The following is a 12,650-nucleotide window of genomic DNA, read 5'->3' as shown; positions in this document are numbered from 1 at the left end:
GAGGGCTTGGGAGAGAGAAGCAGCGATGAATTTAAAGGGAATAAAGGAGATAGGGGAGCGGAGGAAGGGAAAGGAGCTTTAGAATAAAGGAAGAGATTGACAGAGCAAAACAAAGATGGAGGAGAGGCACAGAAAGGAGAAAGAAGGAGACAAAAATAAAGGAGAAAAGCAGGAGGAGGAGGTAGCGGGGGAAGAGGGGAGGTGGCGAGACAGGGAGAATTAAAACAGTGACAGCAATTTAGCAGCCGACTTTTATCTTCAAGTTTAACGGGAAAAACCAATCCACTGCAAGGAAAGGTGGGTTCTGTCTCTGGCTGTCACTGCAGCATGACCACTGAGGAAGGGAAGAGCAGAATTGGGTCCTTCCCTTCCTACCAGCAGCGCTGCTGTTCATTAACGATGGGATACTGCCTGCTCCCCCTTCCTGCTCCTCTGCTGCACCGGATTAAATCCTCATTACCCCCTCAACGACAGTTTGCCAATCATAATTTGGTTGCTATTACTTTTGATGACAAACTCTGGCAGCTCTGGCTCCCTTGACAGAAAATTCCTGCCTCCCATATCCTGCTCTGCCACAGGGAAGGGTTGTTTTTTTTTTTTCCTCAGAGATTAAAAAAAATTAATTTTCAAGTGCAGGTTTTGGGGTTTTTTGTTGGTTTTTTTTTTCGTTTTTTTTTTGTTTTGTTTTGTTTTGTGTTTTTTGGGTTTTTTTTGTTGGTTTTTTTCTTTTCTTTTTTTTGGTTTTTTTTTTGTTTTTTTTTTAACTCAGCTTATCTCTTTCCTTGTGTTCTGCTTGTTATTTCACTGCAGATTGGCTCGGTTTAGAAACAGCATTGTCTGTGACACCAATAACTTCCACCTCCCCAGGGAGAAGAGAAACCTGGCAGAGCAGGTGGGAAGTTGGGATGTGGGGCTGCATGGCCCCGGTCTGGAGAGCAGCTCTGTACCTCCAGCCTCCCCATACTCTGCACATCACACCCTGAAGTCTGCAAGTTGTACAGCTGGAAAAAACAAAGCAGAAAGGATTAGACCTTGGGTCTGAGATTCTCTTTGCCCATCTGGTTTTATCCAGTAAGAGAAACCATTCCTCAGTTTGTCCTCAAGAGCCCATCTGCTGAAAAATGGGGGTCCTGGAAAACCCCAATTTAGGAACCCCAGGAAGCAAAAGTCCATGGAGATTTCATGAAAGGGGCTGAAAGAAATATTCATTCCCAGGTCTGCTGGGGCTCACAGTGGAGTGCTGACCCACACAGATTTGGGGTGACCATGGGATGCTGATGCACACACTTTGGGGCTCACAGTGGGATGCTGACCCCCACAGAGACCCAGCAGTGAGGTTTTGGGGGATTTCAGCACTGGAGGCAGAAGCACACTGCTGTGAGCTCTGCCCAGACTGAAATCAAAGAGGTGTTTATGGGGTACCAGCACTGCCAGGATCACAGACAGCCCAACTGCCAGCGAGCTCCCCTGGACAGAGACATGGATCCACAGGAAGACATAAAAAACAGGAAAAACAACTGAAAAACAGACCTAAAAACAATCCAAACAGGGTCAATATGTCCCAAAAAGGGCTTCCTTCCTATGATCTCTAAGCCCATGGCTCTCTCCCCCTAAGGCAGCCTCTCACCACAGGCACAGAGCAGCGATTTGAGGACAGACACCGCATCTTTCACTTGTCCTCCCCAGTATCTCAACAAGGCTGACGAGCAAAACCACAATGCAAAAAGATCCCTCTGGAGATGGGAAATCGGGGGCAACCAGTTTGTCTCCTTAACAGTATCAGGCAGGGCTGGAAGCGCTGCTCCTCAGAGCTTCACCTTGCAAATAAATAGCTCTGAATTGCAGCCAGAAGCAACGGGATCTTTCAAAGACATTATCTGGGAGCAGTCAGTGGAATGCACCTAAAGTCTCATTAATCATCCCGCCGCTTACAGTACTTCTTAATGGCTTTTATGGTTTATCCTTTGAACGCCAACAAAGAGTGTGATTTCTCCTGGCTTATTCTATTAAACAGAAATCAATATCTAACACAAATGTGCCGACGGTGGGAGATTTGGAACGGCCGAGGAGGCACCTGTTGGGCCTCCTCTCCTCTGATGTGGGCAGCAGGCTCTCCAAGGGGCAGGGCTCTGCTAGGCGCGGCTCCTCGCTTTGCAAAGCCCGGCCTAAGCAGGAGAGGGAGCTCACACAGGGGCTCTGAAACATGTTCGGTGACAGCTTCTTTTTCCTGGTGCTCAAAACTTCGGAGGCAAGTGTTGCAAGCGTGCAGGAGAGAGAAAATAGAAAAGAAAGAGAGGCAGAAGCAGGATAGGGTGGTTTTCATCTCTCCTTTCTATGAGAGCTCTTGTGAATTTGAGTGATGCATGTGAGGCAGCTGAATCAACACTAAGCACAGGTATAAATAAGCTACTGGGAACACAGGCTCAGGAGCTGAAGCTTGTTATTAATTTTGGCAGCATGAGAGGCAGGCAAGGAGAAAAAGCCTTGGGTCTTTCACTCCCTCTTGCACCACTGGAAACGGGACTAGAGGGTGAAAAAAGAGAGGAAAAAGAGGGAATTTGCTGCACTGAATTAGGTGAAAATGAGTGCAGCTTTAGGACAGGGATGATCCTTCATCAGCAAGGCTTTTCAGCCCAGCTCAGTCTAACTGGGGCCCCCTGGACCACAACAGGAGCCAGGATTGAGAGCAGCCACCAAAGTGAATCATCTCTGGGGTTCAACATGCATTATGCAGGGCCGGCTCCTATGCTCGCAGAAACAGGACCCAAAACAACTACAAAAAGCAGCATTAACCACCTCAGAAACCAATTCCAAGATCCTAATAGAAAATGAAATTTGTATTTGTTAAAAACCACTTAGAAGCTTTGGAGCCTTCTCTTTATGCTCCTCTCAGAAACATGCTGTTAAGTAATTAGCAATTTACCAGGTTTAAACAGTTACAAAAATCCTCCCTGAAAACACCAGAGGCAAATCACATCACTCCAGAAATGAGCTCTTTCCTCCAGAGCCCTCAGTGGTACCAACCACCTGATTCCAGAGAAGGAGCAGGGCACCGTTCCACACAACCCCACTGCTGCCTCAATGCACTCCCAGTGTCCCAGAGGGAATTACAGAGCATGAGTGGGTTTAAGTTTGTTTGGTGCCACAGACATCTGGAGCTCTCCATCCTGGCACATCCCAGTCCAACGATCAGGAGCAAGAGGATTCTGAGTCCAGAAGCATCTCAGAGGCACCGAGTGCACCTTCCTTGCTGCCTTCCTGAGGGTCTACCAACACCCAGCTCCAAGCACTTCCCTGCTCTCACAGATGCCAGCAAAAGGATCCAGAGGAGATGAGAGATGGAGGGGGTGAAACTGGGGAAGGAGCCAGCCCAGGCAGCCCACACAGCAGTGCTGACGGCACCTCCTGCAGCACCCTACGGGATTATTTAGCACGGCTGATTGCACTCGCTTCCCTCTTCAGAAAGTTTCTCTTCATAGAGAAAAAAAAAACAAGGAGCTGAATAGTTGGAGATGCTCGAGGCACTTAACTACACTTAGCAACCCCAAGCCTGCCAGAAACATCCTTGTGCAAGTGACGATTCCAGAATTAACTCCCAGCTCTTGGTGTGCTTGGAAAAAAAAAAAGGAGAGAAGCAGGCAAAGCTCCTTCAATGGCAGCTCTTGATTCGTGTTCAGCACCGGTTCACATTCAGCTTTTATCCCACCAAATGCTGCCTGGATGGGGAACAGCATCTGACCTGCTGGGCAGCACCTTCACCTGCCAAAAACAGCTGGAATTTTGGTGGTTTGGGTGAGCACCTGGGTTCCAGGTGCAGCTGCTGGCCAGGCTTGTGGTACCTAATTCAAGAGGAATCATACAGCAGCGCAAAGATGCAGGTAAAGAATCAGCAGGTTAAATGTGTGTGGGAACATCTCTGGATTGGGTTGGGAAGGAGCTGCCCCACGCCAGCTTCCTGGAAGGAGAGAGGAATCGCCCGCTCCTCTGCCTCCTAAAGAATTTAGGGAGGCAATGAAAGAAAATGCCGTTTCTCTGGCAATGCAACAAAAGGTCATTATTTTTTAATCTCTTTCCCAGGGAAAGGCATCACCAGCTTATATAATTAAAGCTGTTGGGATTGTCCTTACACCTATCTGGTTATTTTAAATTATTTATTTCCTTGGCCCATGCTTTTCCAGCCTGAACATGACCACAGCATCAGAATCCTTCCAGAGCCATTCCTACTCCTGCCACCCCAACTCAGAGGCAGAGCCCGCAGCCAAAGCAAACAGCTCCAACATCTCTCCTCTGAAATGAACTCGGTGTTAATAATTTAAAGCTTTACTGGTCCTTTTGGTTGCGTGGTAAATTATTCACCGATTTCGCCCTGCTCACAGCACCCCCGCCCACGGCGCGCGCGGAGCAGGTGCACCCACACAAAGAGAGATGCTCTTTACAACTTCGGAGATGCTCTATCATGTCAAAGAGAAGGGATGAAAGGCAGAGGGAGGACGCCAGCCTCAAAATCACATCCTCCGCTATTGCTCTCGAACAGATAAACGCTCCAGGAGAGTTTCGCGGGGCATGTGATGATAGGAGACGTTTTTGTGATACACAGGTGTGAAAAAGGGAGACAGGCGGGAGAATAAAACCTGATAACACTTCACTCAGGCAGCGGCAGCAAAGGCAGGTGCTTTTTATTCCCCAGCTGCATGAACCAAGAGGAGCAGAAGGGAAGCGCGGAGCAGGCGAGCCAGCTCAGATCCCAGGCAGGATCTCAGCCTGGATGTGAGAACCTCCTGCAGCGAGGCAGCTCTGCTCTTCCTCCACACAGGTATTGCACTCCCAGCAGCTCAGCTCGTGGGTTTGCAGGCTTGGGTGCGCAACGCCAGCCTGCTCCTGACAGCCTCCCAAGGGTTCCCTGGAAGCAGCCACGTTCATTTGCATCACCAAACATGAATTTAACTTTGTTGCAGAGAGACTGGAAGTGGAAGATGATCAGAGACAAGTTTGCTGTAGGAAACATGGAAAAAAAGCCCACCTGCTAGAGAAGGTGCTGGCTGATAAGCTGAGGACAAGCCCTCTCCCTTGAGCTCAGCCTGAACTAAACCAGAGCAGTGCAGTACACAGGGAAATCCCAAAGGATGTGAAAATTAGAGGGAATATTATTATTTTTAACACCATGATTAGGAGTAACAACTTTTAGGGCTTATCTGGGAACCACCTATGCATGCATACACCTACACACAGGTGTGTGTGTATTTGTAGCAACCACTTCCAAGACACCTGTACCTTTGTTTCCATATCACACTGTCCTTAATTTCTCTATATCCAACACTTTCCTAATAATCAGCATCTTTTGCCTTGATTTTGAACTCCTCAGGATCCATTTAATCCCAAGGAGCCTGTCTAAAGGAGGATTCCTCCAGTCACCTGCTAGCAGGGAGCCTGGGGCTCATTCTGCTGGTCACATCCCACTGGGAGATCCTCGGAATGGTCTGGGAAGGGCAGCAACAATGACAACAGCAGGGTACCATGGGGCTTTTCAGACATCCCTGGGGGACAGCACATTGCTCCACTTCCCACTCCTGCAGCTCCCAGGAAAATATTCTCCAGCTCTGCTGTGAGAAGGACGGCGCTCAGGGGTGAGGTGACACAAGTGGGATTTATCACCCGACACACTGGGAAGAAAAGCCAGCCCAAACTCAGCTGAGCACAGAGGTTTTGCCTCAGCCCGGGCTTGCGAGGGACATGACCTTTCTGAAAACTCTGGTTATTTATTTTGATAATCCTTTTGTTGGGATAAATGCTTTGCTCTTGCCGCAGCTTCAAGGTCATGGGAGTTAATGAGGAGAGGAGAAAGGCCAAGTGAATGGGATCTGTCCTTTGCAACTGAAGGCATTAGTGAATGAGAGGTGAAATGAGGGGGGTGAACTCCTTCTCCTCTGCTTTTCACTCAAAAAAAAGCCAACAACAGCAACACAGCTGCAAAATAAGTCTCTTTTTCTATCCCTTCCTTAATTCTTTTATTCCCATTACTGCCCACATGGCTCTTCCCTAGGTGGTACCACCACCTCCATACTCCAACTTGTTCCTCACAAGCTACACCCTGATGGGAAGAGAAGAGGTTCATATCCATGCCCTGGAGCCTCACACAACACCCCCAAGACAGCACAGTCCTGTCCCCTCCAAGGACTCCACACCCTTTTACAGACCCTAATAGGCTTTAGAGCAGAGCAAAGGGGTGGAGGGGAATCTGCCAACCCCTCCCTGCTTGGATAGAGCCATTTTGGTGCAGAGATCTGCAAGAAGAATATTAAGCTTGGTCTGAATGCAGCAGCCTCGCTCAAGATTTATGAAGGATGAAGGAAGGAAGATTCTGAGGCAAAGCATCATCTCAAAAATAACTGCCGAGTCCTAGCGGGTATAAAAGATCTGTCCATAAACCAGTTTGTCATCACCAGTCAATAAAAATTCAAGCCATGAGAGGAGGAGGCGATAGCCGAGGTCCCTGTCCTGCCTCGCTGCCCCCGCGTGATCCCGGCTGGATCACCTGCACACACAGGTGGGCAAAGGCAAGTCCATCCTCAGCCTGGCTCCCAATGCACGTCCCCTGCCCCAGCGTCTCGAGGTGGGCACAGTCACACCCATTCAGGGCACAGACAGGGGTCTGACGGCCAGGCAGGACCAGGGCAGCAGGACCAGAACAAGAGGAAATGGCCTCACGTTCCAGCAGGGGAGGTGTAGGTTGGATATCAGGAATGAGTTCTCCATGGAAAGGGTTTTCAAGCACTGGCACAGGCTGCCCAGGGCAGCGGTGGGATTTAAAAGATGTGCAGGTGTGGCCCTTGGGGACATGGGTTAGTGGTGGGTTTGGCAGTGCTGGGGAATGGTTGAACTTGATTTTAGAGGGCTTTTCCAACAGAAAAAATTCTGTTATTTTAGGGAGAAGGATGGAGTCACACCTTCAAAACCCATCTGGGGCATGGTGTCAGCACCAAACCCAAGTGCTGGTACCTATCAGATGTCCAGGAGGACCCTGTTCCTCTCTGCCACCTACTGCTAACGCTTCAGCCACCTTCTGAGCCAGAGAGAGGAGGATCTGGTGCCAACTCAGGTGACCCATCTGGGGCAAAGCCTCCTGGCCACAAGCTGTATCCAGGCAGAGCTGCCCAAGGCACGGGAAGAGGCTCTTTGATGAGCTGCACCAAGCTGAAGGCAGTTGGCAAGCAGAGCAATCCATTGCTGTGATAAAATCTGTCCTTAAACATCTGGTGCCTTTTCTTTCTTTTCTGTGGGTTTTTTAATGCTGCCTGATACAAAGGAAAACACCCCAGCTGGTAAAAGATGAAGGAAACTTCTCTCATCACCTTTCCCATCATAGGCAGCCCAGACACTCCGAGACTCTTCTGCTGCCTGGCAGCCCTGGGAACCTTCACATCTGATTTCCCTCTTGTTCAAAGACGGGACATCCCCGGGAGGCGACGCCGGATCAGCCGCCAAGGGCTGACGGCAGCAGAAAGGGAAGCGCCAAAGCTGGAAAGGATCTGTCAGAGTTCTCCAGGCTCTCATCCAGCTGGGGCAGGCCTGTTGCTTTGCTGTAATTCTCCAGTGCTCTATCAAGTCAAGTTTTAAATAGCTCAGGTGATGGAGAGGACTGTGGAGGCTTCCAGTTCTCTCCAATGGGAGGATTTCTTCCTCTGCAAAACCATTTATTCCCTAAGAGAACATCTCATGCTAGCTTTTGCCCAACAGCCTTTCCTCAGCATCCGACCTGATGGATCATGTCCCTCTGCCCCATTCTCCTGTAGTGCCTCTTGCCAAACTCCTTTGCCCCTCAAGGCATGGGCACAACCCCAGTGCTACCAAGCCAGCCAGAGCCAGCACACCCAGGGAAGCAGAAGCAGCACCAACATGGGGAGAAAACCCCCTTTCCTACCAATCCCCAGCCAGAAATTCAATTATTTGGATGCTTCTCTGCTGGAACAAAAAAAAACACGCAGGGATATTACTGAGGGTAATTTAGAGCCACCAAGAACTGTGTGTGCACAAGCACACCAGCCATGTGTGTCCTTGCTTCTTCTCCATCTCACCAGGTTTTTCATTCCCTGAACCTTCTGGCTAAAAAAAAAAAAAACCCAAAAAAACAAACAATTAAAAAAAAGCACCTCACCATCCCTTCTCATTACTAATCATTCCCATCAGCCTCCCATGAAGCACTCTGGGGCCACTTGACCATTAACAGGGCACTAAATGCAAGGTGGAGGAGGATGTATTAATATCTAATAAGAGTGATAGATGATCTCAGCCACTCGGGCACTTCGGCTCAGGTACTCGTGTCAGGTACTGGAGCTAATTTAAAATAATAATAATAATAATAACAACAATAATGGCAGCAGCAGCAGCAGCTGCCTTCATTTTCCAAGTCAATTGATTCCTCAGCAGGAATGCCATCTTGACAGATTTATTTTGATCGAATTGTCTAATTGAATACAGTTCTTGTTTCCCTTCACTTTGTGACCTTTCACGCCTGTGAAATAAATGCAATTTAGAAAATTATTCCTCAGCATCAAACTCAGCTCCTCCAGGGCTGGGGTGCCTGCCTTGTGTCACCAGTTTGCCAACAAAACACTATCAAAGGATGCCAATGCAAAGGAGGTGCCCAGGCTTGGGCGCTCTGCCAGTATTTCATTTCCACTTCACTTTAAAAAATGTTTAATAAAAAAAAACAACTATAAGAGGTTTCCAAGAAGCACAATCAAACATCCTGGCTGTTTGGGCAGGTTTTATTTTCTGCCGATTCAGGTCCCCAGCATTTACTGTACCACAGCTCCTTCCAGTTTAATGGAAGAAGATTTGCTCCCAGTCCTACGATGCTGCTGGAATAAGATGTACCAAGCTCTTCCCTCCATCCAGCAGAGACATGGGCTCCAACCCCCACCAGCCATTCATCCAACTTCACCTCCTCCCCAGGCCCTCCCAGCTCCCGCCTGGGATGCTGTGATGTGCCAGATACGAGATGATGCTTCCCATAAATTTCACAAGAACAAGTATCAAAGATTAAAAATAACTAAGCCACGTCCCTCGCAGACAAACGCGCTGTCTGCGCGCCAAGAGAGGTCCTGGTGAGAAGAGTTGCAGCTGAATCTTTTATAATAATATCAATCAATATTAAAAATGAATGGCCTGCTCAATTTTTAAAGTGTCTTAAATTAATCTTTAAACACAACTATTTTGCTTAAACCAAAGGCTTTTGGTAGCCTGAGAATGGTATTTCCATCTGCTCCCTCGGGCTCGTGCCAGGTACGAGAAGAGGTCTAATAAATAAGCAAATAATATACATCCAGCACAATTCCCTTGAACCTCAAAAGGGGGGAAATGCAGAATTTACTACTAAATTCATTATTGACTTAGCTGCAAAAAATGTCTTTATCAGTGCATTAAGATAGGCCCTATGGAGACTGTTAAACCTGCTAAATCCACTGGGTTTATGGATTAAGAACCACTTAGGCTGGAAAAGACCTCTCAGATTGAGTCCAGCCTGAGGCTGAACCTTGTCACCTGGCCCAGAGCACTGAGAGCCACCTCCAGTCCTTCTTTGAACACCTCCAGGGATGGGGATTCCACCGCCTCCCCGAGCAGCCCCTGACAATGTCTAACCACCATTTCTGTAAAAAAAAGCCTTCTGATGTCCAATCTGAACCTCTTCTGGTGCAATTGGGGCTGAAAAGGAGAGGAATGGGGGCACAGGGAAGGCTTGGGACTATGGTGAAGTTGGGTTGAACCCATCTAATCCCCTCCAACAAACACCTACACCTAAACAAATCCAAATTTGGACATTACCCCCATGCTCCATGGGCTGCCCCAGAATTTCAAGAGCTTTCCCAGCATGGGAAAAGCCACTCAGTCTGGCACCAAGCTTCCCAATGCCAGTGTTTTTAATATATTCAGGAGAATGTGGCATTTCTGATGGCAAGACTTCTGCCTCACTTGCCGTTTAATGTTAAGAGGCTTGTACAGTCAGCAGCGTTTAAAGAGTAATGACTGTTTTCATGGTAAATGCTCTGTTAAATAACCCAGGATTATTGTGTTGTGTTATTGCATATATAAAATGGCATTTCAAAGAAAAAAAAATAATTGTTTTAGAGCTAATTGATGTTTTTTAACCAGCTCCGTGTGTGGAATTTTTATTTGTTGGAGGGTCGGGCTGGTGTTAGGAAGAGGCAGTAAAGACAGGGAGGCTTTGACCTGTCAAACTCACTCTGTCTGAGCTTTGTATGGTTCAGGCACTGCTTTTAGTCGAGCAACAGGAGAAGGTTCAAGCTCTCTGCTCTAAAATGTGAAATTTAGCCACAGGCAGGCACCTCTGCACCCCAAACCTCAGTGTCCACCCATGGCTGGAACATCCCTTGTCCACACATGGTCAGTGTGACACTGGAGATCCACCGTGCCAGCAGCACCCCTGCCTTCAGTCTGCAAATCTCCTTCTCTCAACCCCCCAGCTTTGGTCAGTTTCCCATGTGGTGACACCTCAGAGGCACCCAAATCTCCCTGGGGGGTGACACATCCCCCTCCCCTGTTCCCCAGTGTTATTTCTGCAGACAGCAAGGGAGAACCGCCCTAATGCTCAGGCTGATGAATCACTGATGAGCAATCCTGCTGCAGGAGTTTAACTCTGATCAGTCCAGAAGGGATTAGGATGGCTCAGCTCCTTCCCTGCACTCACCTCCCGCAAGGGCACTGTCCTCACCACATCCTCAGTAAAGCCACCACTGTCATTTCTCTCATCACACGGTGATTTTGGCACCTACCACAGCCCTGCCCGGCTGAGCTGAGTACAAACATCCAGTGACCTCATGGCTGCTGAGAGCCCAAACCTTGTTTACACCCCTTGGAGGTTGTGGGTGCTTCAGTCCTCAATTCAAGGGTGGGGAAGTGCTCCTTCCTCTCCAGCCTGGAGTCTTTGAGCTCCTCTGACAGCAACTGCCTTGCTGACCCCTGTCTGGAGACTCACAGGCCACTGGAGCAGTCAGAAGCACTGGCAGGTCCTGAAGCTTCAGAGAGGCAGTGACTTTGGGGATGTGCAGTTAATTACAGGAGCTCTTGGAGTTGCTGGAAGGGAGAGCAGGGCCATCAGAGCCCACAGTTAAAAGCCTCGACCTTCTCCTAAGATCCCTGAGTCCACACATGAGCCTGGTACTCAGATCACAGGGTGAGAGCAGGGGGTGACACACACCTCCCAGAGAGACCCGGGGTGTCTCTGAGCGTCCTCCCTTGCAATCTGGCAGTTCATTAACTCAGAAGAGTCCCCAGCATCTCTCCTCTGCCTACCAGAGCACCACGAACCACCTCACAACAGCTTATAACAAACCAGAGACCCGTAGTGCAGAGGCCAAAAGCCACCAGCTCTGAATCATCACAGGGAAGGAGGGATGAAAGCCACCATCGTGCCCCAGACCCTGGCAGCAGCAGGGAATGGGTAAAAGGAAAACGTTCAAATGAAGCACACCATGAGGTTTGCAGACGAGCAGGGAGGAAAACTCTGCACTCCTCCAGCATGGGAAGGACAGCACAAAAATAATTGGGCTGAAATATCTAAGGGAAGACTGCCCAGAGCAGGAGAGTTCAAGACTATAAGCCTGCTGGTTTGAAGTTTTTCCTCATCTTCAGAAGTCACTCCCAGGCCTGTCTTTGCTGAGCCATCAGCGCTCAGGGTGGACCCTGTGGACAGTCCCAGACCTGGCATCCTCGGGGCTGGCCAGACTCACCCATTGCTGCCCTGTAATAAGAGTTGCCACCTTCTGCTACAGCTTTTCCCAGCCCCCAAAGACAAGCTTGATCTGATCTGGGAGACCACATCTTGCTTTAAGAATCATGGAGAGGTGACAGGAGTCAACGCCTTTCTTAGGATTTAACATGCTCCGCTCATGTCCCGTGATGCTACAGCAGCTGCTCAGCCCAGGAGGTGCTGGTTAAATGCAGCTCTGTGTGTTCCAGCAGTGCCAATAATATCGCTGGCTGCACACACAGACTCTATAAAACAAGATACAGACGTGAGAACCTGAGGCCAAAACAGTCTCACCATCGCTTTCTCCCAGCCACAACCTCTGCAAAAGCCACAGAACGCTGTCCCTCAGACAGCACAACTCCTCAGTTCATTCTTTCCTTCTTCAGAGGGAGCCTTTTCCATGTCCTGGGGCTCTGTCTGAACCCTCTCCCTCCCTTGGAGGCACCTGGATCCCAGAAGGACGCTGCCCTAATGGGTTACATCTCATTACCGCGACCTCAATGTCTCTCCACGTCTCCCTCTCCCTTCAGCATCTGTCTCCACGGTACCCAAGTGCCTCAGATGAGTAGAAAAGTCCCTTTGTGTGTTTTCCCAACCCTTGGCTGTACAAGTACCGTTTAATCAAGCTCAGTAATGAAGGCAGAAATGAGCCAGAACAGGCTGTGCTGCCACAGGCAGGATCAGCACAGACTTTGAATCAGAGGTGGGGGCTGACCCTGCTACCTTCAGGTGACAAAGGGGATGGGAGCAGCAGTGGGGTCAGGCACCTCTGTGATGTTCCAAAGGATGCAAGCAGCCTCAAAGTTTCAAACAGCCCATGGGCACGTCAGCTATAATACAAGTGCATGTGGTAAATCCCAAATCTGTTCCTACACATTAACAC

The 12,650-nt window shown here is 49.0% G+C and overlaps 1 protein-coding gene across 10 annotated transcripts in view; it reads right to left on the bottom strand.

Moving 5' to 3' along the window:
* OPCML (opioid binding protein/cell adhesion molecule like) overlaps nucleotides 1–12,650 on the bottom strand; it is a 337,383-nt gene that overhangs the window by 78,352 nt on the left and 246,381 nt on the right. The gene's annotated exons all lie outside the window — the stretch shown is intronic.

Source organism: Vidua macroura, chromosome 22 (genome assembly GCF_024509145.1).
Source record: "Vidua macroura isolate BioBank_ID:100142 chromosome 22, ASM2450914v1, whole genome shotgun sequence".
Taxonomy (NCBI): Eukaryota; Metazoa; Chordata; class Aves; order Passeriformes; family Viduidae; genus Vidua; species Vidua macroura.
This window is presented reverse-complemented; position numbering and strand designations above follow the sequence as displayed.